The sequence below is a fragment of the Eschrichtius robustus genome, chromosome 16 (genome assembly GCF_028021215.1).
Source record: "Eschrichtius robustus isolate mEscRob2 chromosome 16, mEscRob2.pri, whole genome shotgun sequence".
NCBI lineage: Eukaryota > Metazoa > Chordata > Mammalia > Artiodactyla > Eschrichtiidae > Eschrichtius > Eschrichtius robustus.
The window spans coordinates 31,697,449-31,714,200 of record NC_090839.1 but is presented as its reverse complement, the minus strand read 5'-3'; the positions used below and the strand labels follow the sequence as shown (position 1 = coordinate 31,714,200).

General features: G+C 52.5%; 1 protein-coding gene across 11 annotated transcripts in view; it reads right to left on the bottom strand.

Annotated features, from left to right (window-relative positions):
- The window catches only part of SMOX (spermine oxidase), a 172,177-nt gene extending 156,198 nt beyond the window's left edge, over positions 1–15,979 (bottom strand). For all 11 annotated transcript variants that reach the window (XR_011076878.1, XR_011076876.1, XR_011076877.1 and 8 more), the window contains exon 1: positions 15,805–15,979. The gene's annotated coding sequence lies outside the window, so the exon portion shown is untranslated. The remainder of the gene's footprint in view (positions 1–15,804) is intronic.
- Positions 15,980–16,752: the final 773 nt, after the last annotated feature.

Below are 16,752 nucleotides of genomic sequence, written 5' to 3'. Positions count from 1 at the left end.
AGCCTGTATTGCATGGAAAAAGACAGCCCTAAACTCAGTGTTTGAGGGAGGGGAGGTCAGAGCCAAAGGCATGGCCCACAAAGGCACTGGTGGGCAGGAGGGGAAGGTATTTCTGGCGAGGTGAGTGCTCTGGCTGGCTTCTGTTCCCCTTGATGCTCTGCAAGGTGGGACAGACCTGAGTGAATTGTTTCAGGACCCCAGCTTATAGCTGCCTGCAGAGACAGAAACTGGAGACTACCTGAGTGGGGGTGGAGGAGGGGAAGAAAGCATGGACAGAAGTCAGAGAAAGGGTTCGGTCTTTCTGATGGGCATAAAGCTCAGCTGGCAGTGGAGAGAGAAACAGAGGTGGAGATGGACCAGGGCAGAGTCCAGGACTGCATTCCTGCCCCTATACTCACACCCAAAGAGCTTTATCCCAAACTCCATCTTAGAGATCCCATCCACCTTCAGCAAAAATGAATGGGTCATGCTCTGACAATAGATCAGATCAGGTACTAGTCATTTAAACATCTCCTATGAACCTCTCAAAATCTGGGCCAGCCCTACCAGCTCAGCTTCCATCTCTGATCCATGCATGCCCTGGTTTCCCATCTTTGTGTGTGTCTGCACACAGAGGTCCTAACTGGCCAGGTCACCTCTCTGCAAGCAAGGCCCACATTCTTCCCCTCAGATCCCAGATCTTCCAGAGGCAGGCACAGCCCACGCTCCCTCAGCCCAGAGAGAGGTCAGGGGTCTGACATGATGGCTGCCACTCCTGGAGAAGATGAAATTGCCCAGACAGCAGCTTTTGTCCCTAACCAGCATTCCCTTGGGTGAGTCCATTAGCACCTGAGCTTCAGTTACCCCATCTGTAGAATGGGAACAGTCACCCCTACCTTGAATGAGGCCAGCCCTGACCCCAGACCCTATTAGCCAGTTTCCTTTTCCTCAGCAAAGTCCTAAAGGCACAGGTTTCACTGTGGCTCCCTTTAGCAATCCTTAGGATGAGACCTCATGGCCTGGATTCCCTCCCTCTGAGCAGGATGTGACACCCAAACTCTAAACCCACCCCCCCTAGGAAGTCATCAACCACAGAAATGTAAGAGACCACAGAACTGGTTACTATGCCAGTGACTACGTTGGTGTGAGACTGCCCTTGGTGACATCAAATCAGGCCATGAGCAGGGGAGGGCTGATGGGAGATGGTACTCACAGTCACTCACTACCCTGGGAAAGGCTGAATCTGGAGAGAGAACACCAGCCTCAAGACCATACCAGCCCTGTTCTGAGGCACCCAAGTCACCATGGCCCCTGGGGAACCCCAGGAAGACACCTTTCTTCCTCTCTCTCTCTCCCTTTCCCTCTCTCCCCACCTCCCTTTGTCTTTCTCTCTCCCTCTCACACACACACACACACACACACACACACACACACACACTTTCCTTATGTTTCCCTTGATGACTCAGCTTGCTAAATAGCCTCCTCCTTTGGGAATACCTTATTGCACCATGGTTTTCATACAGGCCCTTGTTTTTGAATACCAGTGGTTTGAGGCTCCACAACTTTTTAGATGAGTGACCTGAGCCTCAGTTTCTTCATCATTAGAATGGGGATGAAGAGTCCCTGCCTCACAGGGTTGAGTGTGACAATGCAGAATGCTTAGTCCAGAGCCAGGCACGTAGCAGCAATGGTTTTTATATTAGTTTTCCTACAGGCCTAAGTCTGCACACTAGTGGGGTGACCACAGGGATGGCTGGGCCAGGACATCAGACATGGGTAGGGATGGGAAATCCAGCCAGTAGAGAGGTCACAGACCCTCCTGCATGATGACTCCAAAGCAAGACCTCCAGGCCTCAGAACTACACCACCCCACAGTGGCACTGCTATGGTCTGATGACAGGGAGGAATAGACAAGTAAGAGAGAAGGGCCACACCACTTACTGGGGGCACTTGCTCCTCCCAGGCAAGGTCTGTGAGGCTGAAACTGCAAAAACAGGACAATCTGTATGGTCACCAGCCTCCAAGATGGCCCTCAATGATCCTCCCCTCATGGTACTCATGCCCTACAGTCCCCTCCCAAGCTGATCTGTGTAGCCAATAGGATATTGTAGAAATATGGAGTGTGACTTTCAAAACTAGGGCGTAATACACACTGTGGCTTCCACCTTGCTCTCTTAGACTGCTTACAAGAGGGGAAGCTAATCACCATGTTGTGAGGAAACCCACATAAGCCCACTGAGAGGCAAGGAACTGAGTCCTACCATCAGCCAAACCATCCTGCTAAGCATGTGACTGAACCACCCTGGAAGCAAATCCACCAGCCCCAGTGAAGCCTTCTGATGACTGCACTCCCAGCCAACACCTTGACTGCAACCTCCTAAGAGATCTCAAACCAGAAACAATTAAACTGCTTCCAAATTCCTGACCCACAGAAACTATGAGGATAATAACTGTTTATTGCCATTTTAAACTACTAAGTTTTGGGGTAGTTTGTTACACAGCACCAGGTAACTAACAGTCAGCAGTTCTCTCTCCTTGGAGACCCCTCAGAGTAGAGACCCCAAGGTAAACTCCCCATCCTACTCAGGGTCCCAGCTCCCTCTTTTCTAAAACTCAGGGCTGGGGTTGAGTGAGCAGAGAGCCTGGCCCAGGCCCTACAGCATACAAGGCCCAGGAGACAGGAATGCCTTCCCAGCCTGTGCATTAGACTCACCTGGAGATTTTTACAAAAGACCAATACCAAGCCCGGAGATTGGGTCATCTAAATCAGACTCTTCCGGGTGGAGTTCAAGCATGGAAATTTTTTAAGGACTCTACATGATGCTAACATATAGCCAAGGTTAAGAATCACTTCTCTACAGCAGATTCCAAATGCAGATTCCAGGCCAGCCCAGAACATCTGGGATCTGCCTGTACAGGAGTAGAGGAGGCAGAGAGACCAGAAAGGCCAGGCAGTACCCAACATCCACTCCCCACCTTCCAGCTTAGGCTGAGGGTCTCCCTCTGTCCTCCCTCCCCAGCTGCTGCCCAACTCCCAAAGCACTCTGCATTGAACACCTGTAATGCACCTCTGCTCACAGGGACTGCTCCCTCAGAGAGGACCCAGGGTGCAGGGATGGGGTCTAACTCTGAGGGAAGACTCTGTTTTCTCATCTGCAAAATGGGTATTGCCATCACACCTGGTCTGCTCTCTAATGGGTATTAGGCTACCACTCAGAAGTTTTCAGAGAGATTTATGCTTTATCTCCCTCAAGGCAGCTTCCCGCTCCTTCATAGCAGCATTATTCACAATAGCCAAAAGGTAGAATCCACTCAAGTGTCCATCGATGGATGGATAAACAAAATGTGGTACATGCATATAATGGAATATTATTCAGCTTTGAAAAGGAAATTCTGACACATGCTACAACATGGATGAACCTTGAAGACATGATGCTAAGTGAAATAAACCAGTCACAAAAGGACAAATACTGTATGATTCCACTTACATGAGGTACCTAGAATAGTCAAATTCACAGAGACAGAAGTAGTCAAATTCACAGAGACAGAAAGTCGAATGGTGGTTGTCAGGGGCAGGGGAGGGAGGAAATGGGGAGTTACTGTTTAAAGGATACAGAATTTCAGTTTTAGAAGATGAAAAATAGTTCTGAAGATGGATGGTGGTGATGGTAGCACAACAATGTGAATATATTTAATACCACTGAGCTCTATACTTAAAAATGGTTAAAATGATAAATTTTATGTTATGTATATTTTACCACAATAAAAACAACAAGAACAACAACAACAACAAAAAGTTGAGTGAGTGCTACTCTGTACCAGGCACTCGAGATACTGAACCAGCCAGATGCCTCCCCTTGGAGGATCAGGGGTGACAGGTGCCACAAAGCAAAGCAGGTAAGGGGAGAGGCAGCTGCTCTGGGTAGGGAGGTCAGGGAAGCCTCTCTGACAAGGGGACACCAGAACAGAGGAAGTGACAGGCAGGAGAGGACCAGAGGGCAAAAGTGCTGTGGTGACCTCCTAGGGACTTGCTGAATGACAAAATATGTGGGTAAGAGCAAGGATGGGGTCAGGATGACTTGGGTGACCAGTCATGACACCAGGACCAACCCTTACAAGTTCTGTGTCAAGTGATCATCTCCTTTCCCCTTCACAACAAGCTTGTGAGGTAGGAAAGACAAAAAATTGGTGCAAGACCCACAGGTGGGAGGAGGGCCCTGGTGGTCTGACTCCAGAGCCCAGTTCTCTCCTTAGGGCTATCACAAGAGTTGGGAAAGCTTCTCCAGGCCGTCTCCCATCGAAGGGCTGAGCCTGCCTCCAAACACACAGCCCAGGGCCCCTCTCCCAGCCCCACTGCATAGGGCATCACATGCAGGCATGGCCCTGACCAGCCCCTGACCTGGGTTAGTGTCCCCACACGGAGATCCACCCATTCAGCAGATGGGGCATTTGAAGCCTGGGAGGTGTGAGCTGGCAGATGAAGAGGTAGCCTCCGGGCGGGCTTCTCCCCTCTCCCTGCCAGGAGCCACAGGCCTCACAGTTCTGGAGGGAAGGAGGACAGCACAGTCAGCACTTTCCCCTGACTCTTTCAAAACCACTGACAAGAACTGAGGCTTGTGAGACAGCTCAACCAGTGCAGTTTCCCCTTGCTGGCCCCTCGTGACTCTGTACAAAGCCCGTCTGTGCTTCGGCTCCAGCCCCTGTGGGAGGGGGGTCAGGGAGGGGGGTCCCCTGCAGGCCAATCCTCTCTCCTGAGCCACGGGTGGGTCCCCACTCTGCCCAGCCCAGGACTCGTGCTCCTGGCCCACAGGGCAGACCGCAGCCCTGACAGCAAGGCTGGGCTGTCCAAGGCTTTTGCTGGGTTCAGGCAGTACTTGTGGGAAGAGGGTCCCCCCCATTATAAACTCTCTTCCTGCAAAACTCCCTCTTCTATGCTCATCCCCCACCCCCAACCCCCATTCAGCATGGTTTATCACAGAGCAAAGGTGGCATGCATGATCACAACATGGAAAAAAGAAAACATCCCCCAAAAATCCAGCCAACAGATAAACCCCATAGCAAATCTCTATTTATTAAGCCCTTCATGTGCCAGGTCCCATGCTGGGCACTTTCCATTCATGGCATCATTTAATCCTCCCAAACACCCTGGTGCCCATTTTATAGATGAGGAAACATCAGAAAGGTTCACAGGTGTGATGGAGGCCACCCAGACAGAGTGAGGGGTAAAGCAGGGCTTGACAATGCTCAGCTCATCTCTCTCTACCCAGCACTTGCCCATCTCTCAGGCCCTCACTCAGCCTCCCGGGGCAGCAGGCCTAAGGACAGCCCTCAGCCTGGCACTTCTGTCTTACCCGTCCCCACACACTGACACTGCACACATTGTGCTAGGCACCCAGGGCTAGCAGGAGGTATCCCCAAGCCTGGCAGCTTACCCCAGCTACACTGCCAAAACTGGGGCTGCCGCCGGGAGATCACCTGCCTCCTGGCCAGGGCGTTAGTCAGGTGGGCTGCAGGCCAGCCACCCTAGTCTCCCTGCCCCACAGGGACTGGCTTAAGGCTTGCCAGACCACAGCCCTTTGCCCTTGATTTTATCCTCCATAAAGAGTGACAAGGATAGTGGTCTAATGGCTTCTGGCAGCACAAAAGAAAATTCTAAGAGCAACTAAATGATAATTCCCTCAAAACAGTCACCTCCTGGTCATCTGGCCCAAGATTTTCCCCTCCTGGTAACTCCAAGGTGGTTTAACTATGCTCTCCTAACAAGTCCTAGCACAGGATCTCCTGACACAGGATCACCCAATAAAGGGCTCTTCATAAAGTTCAACCCTGAAGCAGAACACCACCCTCCCCCACCCCTGCCAACCTCAGAAAGAGCTGGAACTAGGTCTGAAAAGCCAATGGTGTTCATTTCAAAATGCACCCATGGGCCCCATGATTCAATCCATAGAACACCTATAGAGTTAAGACGCTGAGCTTAGACAATAAACATATTCTTCAAGTTCTTTTATTGAGTTCAAAGAGAGACTTAATAACTGACCAGCTTTTGGAATCAAGAAATGCCTGTTCTTATAATTCTATCATCGTTACCACTATTTTTCACTGAGTACATCCAAGGTACAGAGGGCAATGCTAAGCATTTCACGTGGAATATTTCGGTTGATCTTCATGTCACTATCCCCCTTCTACAGAGGAAGAAACTGAGTTTCAGAGAGTTTCCACAACCTGTCATCTAACATAAGGCACTCCAAAATATACTCAGTAAGATACTAAGGCTCAGGCTTTACTCTTTTTTTAAAACCAAGGAATGAATCAAGTTTATTACCTTTTCTTGAGTTACTTTCTCAGATTAACTCAAAAGTTTTGCATTAATTGTATATGATTTTTAATTTTCCAAAATAGAAAAGATAAAAGAGATATGTTTGTTTAACATTTAAAGGCCTCATTTAAAAATCTTTCCTATGAATGTTTGCCCACTGGTGGTCCTGCGTGTCTCCTACTTAGCTGACTCAAGGTCTAGTTATTTGCCAGTCCACTAGGAGCACCCATCAGTGTCTTCTCCCTAGAGTCAGGAGTTTGGGGGAGCTGGGCTGGGCTGGCTTGGGGAAGAGGTCTGGTTGTGGGTAGGAAGGCATGGTTGAAGGTTTGAAGACGGGCTCTGAGGGGTCTGTGACTTGAGGAAAAGGCATGAAACCAGATGTCCTAGAACCTGGGCTTGAGACCCAGTCATGCCATTTGCTGGCACTGCCAGAGTTCCCATTTGTGAAATAGCTCATGCCCCGTGGGTCACATGGGGAGGACAGGAATTATGGGTCTACCAGGGCCTGGCACAAGGCTGCAGAGGGTGGCTGGGTTCTTTGTTCTGTTTCCTAATAAATTACAACTCATTTCCAAGTGCTGCTTCTCTTGGTCTTAAATCACACCTTCCTTAACACCCTCCCGCAAGAAGCAGCTAGATGATAAAGGAATCTGGACTGAGGGTCAGGGGTACTGGACTTAACCCCGCCGCACAACAGCCAAGCCACCCTGGTCTGATTGAACCCAAATGCTTTTCTTCATCCTCCATCCTACTGACCCCTGATTTAGAGAGAGCAAGAAAAGCCTTGGGCTCCTGCCTATTTGAGGAAGAAAGAGACAGGGCCAAAGGAAGAAGAAAGTGCAGCTGAACTGGGTAAGAAAGCTCACTGAGCAGCCCCTACCAGGGCCTCCCTGAGGGCTGTTGTCACCACATAGGCCTGTTACCCACATCGCATCATTACAGCAACTTCTGGATCGCTGTTTGAAATGCTGCACCCCATCACTTCCACCTGAGCTGCTGAACAAAGAGTCCTCACACCTCAGAGGATATGAGGTGTGGTGAGGGGCAAGGCAAGGTGGCCTCACTGACCTTCTCTCCCAGCGACAGGGGAGGCAGGAGGAGCACGAGCCCGGGGACACTCCCTGTCCTACACTTTAGACACCCCTTCCAGGAAGGTGACAAGAGTGAGATTCCTAAACTTTTGTGAAAATGACTCAGAGCTCTGATAATCTGAGTGTCATATGAGCAACTCGCCCCTCCCCATGCTTGAGACATGAAAGCACACAGCAATTCTCTAAGGAAGCCCAATGAGGGGGGAGGGGTCCTGTACCCCCAACCCACCATCACACCCTGCCACTTTTCTCACTAAACCACTGATCTGATCAAACCACTGCCCTGCTCAAAAACCTTCAATGGCTCCCAGTGGCCTAATGAATGAAGGCAGGTCCCTGACACCTCCTTCCTGCCCTCAGCCCCCCTGTCTCCTACATACACCCACTGGACCCCACGACTCCCATACCCAGACTAGGCCCACAGGGCCCAGTGTAGCCTGTGAAATCTCCTCACTCTGCCCAGATATCCCCACCCTGCTAGCCACTCCCCCAGGAAGTCAGTCCTCACTCTTTTCTTGCTGTTCTGGAAAATCACCCCTCTGTTCTAATCAAGACCCTATCCTGAGCCTTACATGCTCTCTGCTGACCTTTGTGCCTCTCAAATCCCTGACGAGTGTCCCCTTCCCTGGGTCCTTCCTGGAGACACTGCCTGCAGCCACGTCAATCACATTAAGAGCAGCCAACAAGAATCTGGGTGTCACAACAACCCTATAAGGGAGGTAACATTATCCCCACGGTACAAATGAGGATAGTGAGACACAGAGAGGTTTTACCTTCTTGCCCAGGGATCACAACCTCACTCTCTGAGATGAGAGGCTGGGAAAGAACTTGCAGGGCAAGAAGATGGGAGGGAAGGATGGGATAGGAGGCCCTCCCAGAATCCCGAAGACCCAGGCCTGGTTACTATTGGGTCCCTTGCTCACCCACAGTGAAGCAAAGCTGCTGCCACTAGAACCCAGGTCTGGTCCTGGGCCCCAGTCCCCTCCAGGCCATCCCTCCCTCTACAGTACCCTTTTCTTCCACTAACTCTCCAAATGTACCCATCCCACCAAGTCCACCTCCCCCAGGAAGCTATTGTTCCACCCTACCTTCCCTCCCTGGCACTTCTGGACCCACCCATCACCCGTGTTTGTAGTCTCTCATAGAGCAGCATCCTCCCATATCAGCCCTTCCCACCAGGTGTTCCATTGGTCAGTTGGTCATTATTAGGATGTCTTCAAAAAAAAAAAAATTGTCTATGATCAAATCAGTTTAGAAAACACCAGTTTCTTTTCTACAGGACTTGTCAAAGCCTTTAATTCTCTTAAATGAATTCTGAATCTCCCATAGGACAGTGGAGCGGATTTTCCAGTTTCTACCCTTGTTTGTCCCCTGAACCCTTGAGGTTTCTCAGAACAGTCTTTGAGAAATGCCACCTCCTCCCACCCCCTCAGGACAGCCTGGCACAGCAGGGGGCACATGGGTAGGAATCAAGAGGGGTAGTGGGGGGGTTATCCTTTTAGGAGTTATGAGTGACATTTTGAGAGCTTAGCCTGAAAGCCCCTCTTGGCACTGCCCAGGGCAACAGAACCTCTGCCTTTAGTGTCTGCCCTTCCCACCTTTCTTTGGGTGAGGTGACTGCCTACCCTCCTGCTAGGGTCTAGAGGGACCTCATCTGACCAGTGGTCTCAGATACCACCCTTCAGGCTCTGCAAAGCCCAGAGAACAAGGGGTCTTGGGAGATCCCCAAATCAAGCTGGACAGCTCTTCTGGGCAAATTGCTCATTCTACTCCATCATCAGCACGCAAGTTTCAATAGTAAACCAAAATTAAAATGTATTAAGCTGCCATTCTGGGAACATGCAGTGCTCTACTCAACAAACCCTGCAACTCTCTCCCCTGCTCCCCAGAGAGGGGACTGAATCCCTCAATTTACAGGAAACTGAGTCCTCAGAGCAGAGCAGACACTTGCCTGTACTGTCTCAGCCAGGGGCAGAGCAGAATGAAGCATCCAGGCCTCCCCACTTCCAGGTGCACTGGGGAGGTGGCCTGAGTGGAATAAGACCCCAACAGCAGCTCATGCAACCATCAGGGCAGCTACAAGGACTCACGCAGGCCAGGCGGGGGTCAAGGATGCTCGCTGGGGGTGAGAGCTCAGCAGCTGGGGGGACTTTAGGGGCTTTCAGGAGAAGATGGCATGTCTAAGTCTGGCGTCAGCTGTTTCCCCAATCTCCTTGGCCCAACCCTGGCTGGAGGAAGAGTGCTCACCCCAGATTGGCTAACCACAGGGCCGGGCTTGGCTGTGGGGAAAGATAAGATGCCCTACATGCCGCCTGCATGTCACCCTGCCCAGGGGCAGTCGCCTAAGACACTTTCTTATGGTTTTGGGAGCTCCTCAAAGTCAGGCACCCTAGAAATCAGGCCTGTGCTCCCAGCCTGAGACCCAAGTCCCCAGAAGCACCTCACCCAGCCCCACCCCCCCAACAGAGTAGCCCCTGCATCCCATACCCTCCACATGCTCCCCTCTGCCCTGCCCCCATACAAGCAGTCTATACGCCTCCCCCAACACAGTTCATAGGAGCCAGGACAGTCCCCTTTATCTGTTTCGGGTCTCACCTGATCTGTGCCCATCCCTGTACCTGCCTGGCCCAAAGTCCCCAGTCTCAACCCTCACTACACAAAGATAACCCATCGGCCAGCAGCATCACACCACCCAGGAGCTTGTTAGAAATGCAGAGTCTCAGGCCCCACCCCAGACCTGCTGAATTGGAACCTGAATTTTAACAAGCTGTCCACATGTATGCTAGAGTTTGGGAAGTAATTTTATAGACCACTGCTCTAATCAATTCCTTGCACCTATGGCCTATAAGCTTTGATGGCTCCCCAGGGCCTAGTGAATCAAGTCTAGACTCAGTGGCTTGACAATCAATGATTTGACTGACTTGTCCAGGCCTGGGCTCCCCTTCCACCTCAGGAATGCCATCCCCTCCTGTGTCGGTCAAAGCTACCCAAGACTTCAGGGCGCTCTAAAAGCACCACCTCCTCCAAGAAGCTGGTCTGAACTGCACCTCATTACATCATATCTGGCATGGCTCATTCTTATTTCCTGGTGAGTGGGGACCCTGCCCTGTGTTCCCAGTGGCCCCAAGCACCAGAGTGGGGCATAGAAGATGCCAGGTGCCAACCAGAGGTAACAAGGCCCAGTGTCCAGTTGTTGGAAAGTCCACCCTCAGCTCTAGCCTGCTGAACTCAGGCTCTGCCACAGCCTTCACCTCAACTCAGCAGACAAGGACTCAAGCAGTGTGGACAAGCCTCCTGCATACTCCAGAGAAGGAGCACTCCTCAGAAACATGGGCCTAGTGAGCTTCCAGCAGCAATGTGCTTGCTCTGGGCCTCAGTTTCCCAAAATGCAGAAGAGAATGCCACTGAGTCTGCCTCCCTCTTTTCCTGGAGGGCTGGGAGGATCTGAGATAGATGAGCAGATCCCCTAAACCCTGGGGTCAGAATTTGCAGCAAAGAGACTCCAAACCCTTTCTCAGCCTATTAGCCAGGCCCCTGGGAGGCCAAGTCACCTGCCCAGAGGTGTCCTCATGACCAAACAGGAAAGCCTCAAAGGATAAGGCTTCCACACCCTCCTCCCCACTCCCTCCTTCCTGGCCCAGTTCCTACAGACGGGCATCCCATGGGGAGTCCTCGCTCTTTACCCTGGGTCTGCAAGAAGGTACTCAAGCATGTAACCTCAAGGAGTTCCTGGCTTCTGTAACCTCAAGGAGTTCCTGGCTTCTACAACCTCTGGGGAGCAAAAAAAAGTCTCTCTAATCTCATTTTACAGACAGACAAAAAGGGGTAAGGACAGGGCCAATACTGAAGTGGATTAAGCTCTTTTCAGTTCCCATTTCTCTGTTCCCCCAGCTCTGCTCCCACCTTCAGTCCAGCCCTACTCAGACCCCCATCCAGGTTTCCCAAGGCCAAGTCTGAAGCTCCACCTCACAACATCCTAGATGGAATACAAAACAGGCCAGTTTATCTGCAGCGTTCCTACCTGACCTCTCTGGGCTCTCCAGAGGCAGATGAAGAGGGCAATGTGGCAATGCTGAACGCAGAGAAGTGACACTCCAATGGTGGCATCTCAAGCAGGGAGCTGTTTTTGTACGAGAAGTAGGTGTCCTCCCTAGCTCTCGGAAATCACAGTGTGCATGACACCCAACTACCTGGCCTGGGCCCAGAGCCCCTCCTGGAAGAAACAGAGAGACTCAGCTGCCCACTCTGAGTGAGGACCCTTTCTACCTTACAGGGTGTGACTTCTTTCCTACCTCCCCAGCCCCGAGGCCAGGCACCTCTGCGGGTCAGGAAAAAACATTTGTTAAGAAGACTTCAGCTGGCGCATATCTGAGAGGCATGAAAGAAGTGACAGAGTAGAGTGTCTTAGAGCATTTATTCTGGAGCCAGGCTGCCTAAGTTCAAATCCTTGCTCTGTCACTACCGAGCTGTATGACTGTGCCTCAGTCTTCCAGTCTGGAAAATGGGAATAAGACTTACCTCACAGAGCTGTTAAGAGGATTCAAGGAGCACTTCCCTGGTGGCGCAGTGGTTAAGAATCTGCCTGCCAATTCAGGGGACACGGGTTCAAGCCCTGGTCCGGGAAGATCCCACATGCCGCGGAGCAACTAAGCCTGTGTGCCATAACTACTGAGCCTGCGCTCTAGAGCCCACGAGCCACAACTACTGAACCCATGTGCCACAACTAATGAAGCCCACGCACCTAGAGCCCATGTTCCGCAACAAGAGAAGCCACCACAATGAAGAGTAGCCCCCGCTCACTGCAACTAGAAAAAGCCCATGTGCAGCAACAAAGACCCAATGCAGCCAAAAATAAAAAGATAAATAAATAAATAAATTTATTAAAAAGAAAAGAGGATCAAAGGAGCTAATATTTGCAAAGTCCTTAGAACACTGCCTGGCACGCAGTGAGTATACCAGGGCCCTGGCCTAGCCTCTTGGCCTCTGCCTGATTTCTCCCACCCAGGATACCCTCCTTTCTTCCATCTATCCCAGCTCAAAGCTTTTCCTAGGCATGCCAGCCCAGCCCTGATCTGAACCCCTATCCCCTAGTTCCAGCGCTCACCTCCCAATGTTACCTTGGTCCATCACCAGTCCCGCTGTCCAGGGCCAAGCTTCCCTCTCCCAGATCTGAGGTCCCTCATTTCTTAGCCCTCCATTCTAAGAGCACTAGCCAAACAGCTCAATTCTCAGTTGGCTCCTCTGTGCAAAAAGGAGAGCTGTGTGTGGAAAGACAAGGGTCTACAGAGACCCCCAACTCCAGCTTCTGCTTCCCCTTCAACTCCCTGCCCTGAGAGCTAGGCACCCAGCACTCACCCAAGAGATTGGGTAAAATAAAGCCCTGGCTGCCCAGGCCATCCCCATCTCATGAGTTAGAAAACACACACAAGCACACAGGCACGCACTCCTCTGTTGACCCAGTCTGGATTTCCACCAAAGAGAGCAAAGGAAATCATTTCTCCCCCACCCACAGCAACCCACATCAACTCCACACCCCCTCAGACCCACCCAATCTCCCACTAGGCATACAGGCCTGCCTTTGAGCCTTCCCTTTTTCCCACTGACCCCCTCAGATTCTTGCAGTGATTTGCACAACTGCTTTCATGGAAAGAAAATAAAAATCCTTAGGATCACCTGAGGTTTACAGGGGGCTCCTGCACTGCCTTGACCTTTCCACCTGGCTCAAGATTTCCTGAGTATCAGCTACATGCCAGGGACTGTGCTAAATGCTCTAGATACAGCAGTGGGCCATTCAGTCAAGGTTCCAGCCCTTAGAAAGCCAGAAAAAGTAAACAGACAACTGCAACAAATGGTTATGAACTGTGATAAATACAATGAAGAAAGTAAACCAGGTGCTACGATGAATTACAGGGAATGATGGGCTTCTACCAAGACTGGGAAGGCATATGAGGAAGGCATATTTAAGCTGAGACCTGAAAAATAAGAAGGAGCATAGCCAGCCCAGTAGAAAACCTTGGAAGAACATTCCAGGCAGAGAAAACAGCACAGGCAAAGAACACAGGGCAGGAAAAAGCTTAGGTGTTCAAGGGGCAGAAGTGATTCAGGTGTGGCTGTCAGGAAGATGAAAAGGCGGACAGTGTTAGGATAAGGCTGGGGGAGGTCAGCAGTGACCAGACCTTGGAAGATCTGAAAGGCCAGGGGAAAGCTTTGAAATTTCATTCCAAGTGCAATAAGGAGCTATTGAGGGTCTTAGAGGAATGAGACTACTCAATATTTTTCTAAATTGTTCTTGCTGCTCTGTTAAAATGGATTTGAGGAGGCAATTGCAGACTTAGGGAAAGCAGGCAAAAGCTACTACAATATTCAGGCAAGATATAAAAGGTGGCTTGGCCTGGGGCAGTAGCCTAGGGCAGCAGCAGTGGAGTCAGAGCATGAAGAATAGGCCTGAGATAGATTTGGCAAAAAGAACCAAAAGCACTTGCTGTAGCACTAGATGTGGAGAGGGAGGAAAAGGGAGGAGATGATGCCACCTGGTTTCCTGTCTTTAATGGTGGGTGGGTTATGGGCCCTTTACTGAGATGGGAAGGCCTGCAGAGAGTCATGCTTGGGGAGCGCAGTCAGGGTTCTGTTTCACCCATATTAACTTTTTCATACCTATGATGCCATAAGTCATCAGATGGGTGGCTGGATAGAGAGGTTGGGACTGGAGATAAAATTTGCTACTTAAAATCATGAGAATGAAAATGATATACATTTAAGACCTGTGTTTGTAAATTAATGTTTGATTTTAAAACTTATAAGAAAAAATGAGAGCTTGAGGGGTATGTAAATAGAAGGGACTCAGGGGAGAGGAGCGGGCTGAGAACAGAGCCCGGGGATCCTCCAACATTCAGAGTGAGTGAAGGAGTTGTCCTTAAAGACAAGTAAGGAAGGGCTTTGGTTGGGGTAAAGGGGGGTTGGTAAGGAAGAAAACCAGGAGAAGCCAAGAAAGGATATGGGAGAGAATGATCAAGACCAAGGGAGGTCAAGGAAGACCTACTTGTGGGGGAGTGTAAATCACAGGAGACCTTTACTTGGGTAGTTTCAGTGAATTGGTGGGACCAAAGCCAGGTCAAGTGAGCTGAAGAACCCAGGGACCACAAGTACAGACAGCTCTCTGCAGAAGTTTTGCTGTGAAGGGAAATGGAGAAGTGTGTCTGTAGCTAGGGGAGAATGAGGGATGAAGGAAAAAAGGGGGGCCATAAAATGGAGGGGAGGGGTGGCAAAGCATGTTCTTACACTGTTGTGAATGATCCAGGGGGAAAGTAGCCACTTTTAATACTGGAGCGAGGGGAAGTAACTTGAAGAATGGGGGACAGGGAGCAGACCATCTTGGAACCCTAGTTAGGCATTAGCCTGTGGCAGGAGCCCAGCTAACAAGAGGAAAAGGGAGGGGGGCAAAGATGCAAAACGCAGATGTGGGGCCTTCACTACACACACTTTCAGATGCATGCCTACCCATTCCAGTGACCCCCCTAGACACTTGCCGTTTTGCTGCCTGCTCCAAACACGGACAAGTTACCCACCCCCTCCGCGGATTGGCACGGGATGTGCCACCACCGGCAGACTGTTCAACCAACCTGTGGGCACATCTCACCACAGGTGCCAGCCACGGCGCTTCTCTTATCAGGCCATACCCCGCTTCCTGATGCAAGCTCCGAGGGGGTCCCCAGGCCCCTCACCGGCTCTACCAGAGCCCCAGCCCCCACCCCTGGGCAGTGGCTTCTCTGAGTCCCTCCCCCAAATTGAGCATTCGACACTCCCTACCCCTTTCCGAGCCTGGCTCTCGCCTAGCCCAGCGCAGCCCGTGAGCCCCTAGTTGGCTCTTCGGAGAGAGCTGCTCCCCACATTGTCCGGGGGACACCCCGAGAAGACCACCTGGACGCCCTTTGGGAGGGCGGCCCAGCCTCTCCCCGTGTCCCAGCCGTCGCCCCGGCGCCTCCTCTTCCCTCCCCAGTGCCCATGCTCTGGGCGGCCCAAGCCGTCGCGGGGCGTCCGCGCCCGGCTTTGTCTGCGCCCACGGAGCGCGCCCGCCGGGCGCCGCGGGCGCTCCCCAGCTGCACGCAGCCCCAGGGTCCTGCCTGCCTTCCACCCTCCCACAGCCCCCCACCTCGGGACCACCGCCACCCGGCCTGACCGCCGCCTCCCACGACGCGAGCGAAGGGGCGCGGCGCCCACCGCCCTCGCCGGCCTCCGGGAATGCCGGGCAACCTGGCCCTCCCGCCCGAGCGCCGCTCCGGCTGCCGGAGCCCCGGGCCGGACGAGCCCTCGGGGCCGCAGCGGGCCCCTCACCCTCCCGCGGCGGACGCAGCTCCAGCCTGCGCTCGAGCGGGGCCGGCGGCCGGGGGTCGGGGAGCCGGGAGCAGCCGCGCGTGGTACCTTTCCCTGCTGAGCCGGGGAAGTGAGTTTGCGACGAGCGGCTCTCCACCTCGGCCTCCTCCGCCTCCCCTTCTCTTCAGCCGCCTGGCTTCCTCCTCCAGCCGCCGCCGGGACCGTAGGGGCCCGAGCCAGCCGCCGCGGCCTGTGTGGGGCCCCGCTCCGCCTAGCGTCCCCGGCCCACCCCTCCCAGTCTGTTCAGGCCCGGCCCCCGCTCCGCCTTGGGGCGGGGACGCGCCGAGCTCCTCCCCCGACCCTCCCGCCGCGGGTGGGGAGGCTGAAGGCTGCGTTGGCAGAGAACCTCAGTGACTCTCCTTGCGGAGGGACCCGGGCCCACGCTCCCCACCTGGGTTCCACGGCCCCCTCCTCAGGCTGGGCGCCGAACGTCCCCACCTGTCCCCAAAAGAAAAGCAGGCAGCCCAGCCTTCCGCGCCCTGTGCTTGGGCGTAACGTGGAGCCGAAGCTGCCTGCCAGGCGACGAGCAGAGCAAGGACGCCGGCCTCAGTTTACCCGCAGAACTCGAAACCCTCCTGTTGAAAGGAAGGGGCGCCTCTCTGTCCTCCCGGAGCTGCCTTCACTCCAGCAGACCCTCCACTGGATCTCAGTTGGGGTCAGAGGGCTCGTCCCCAGGGGGCCACCTCCAACCTCATTTTCTCTGCAACACTACTGCCGCACCCAGCCACCACCACCCCCTCCCGTACCTCCTCGCATTAATCTCGAACCTTCAACTGCAAGGGGAAAGGGGGCATTCAAATCGCTGGAGCCTGTCCCTTCACAGCCACGACCTTGAGCGGAGGTGGCCTCTGTAAGAAATATCTTTCACTGGTACCTACTGCCTCGTCCTGAATTTAATAAAACCCGAAGCAACTGTAAGTATGAGGGTCATTTTTTTCCTTAAAAAAAATCAAAGATTTGGAGGTTATTTGTTTATTCTTTTTCTATTTGAGATTC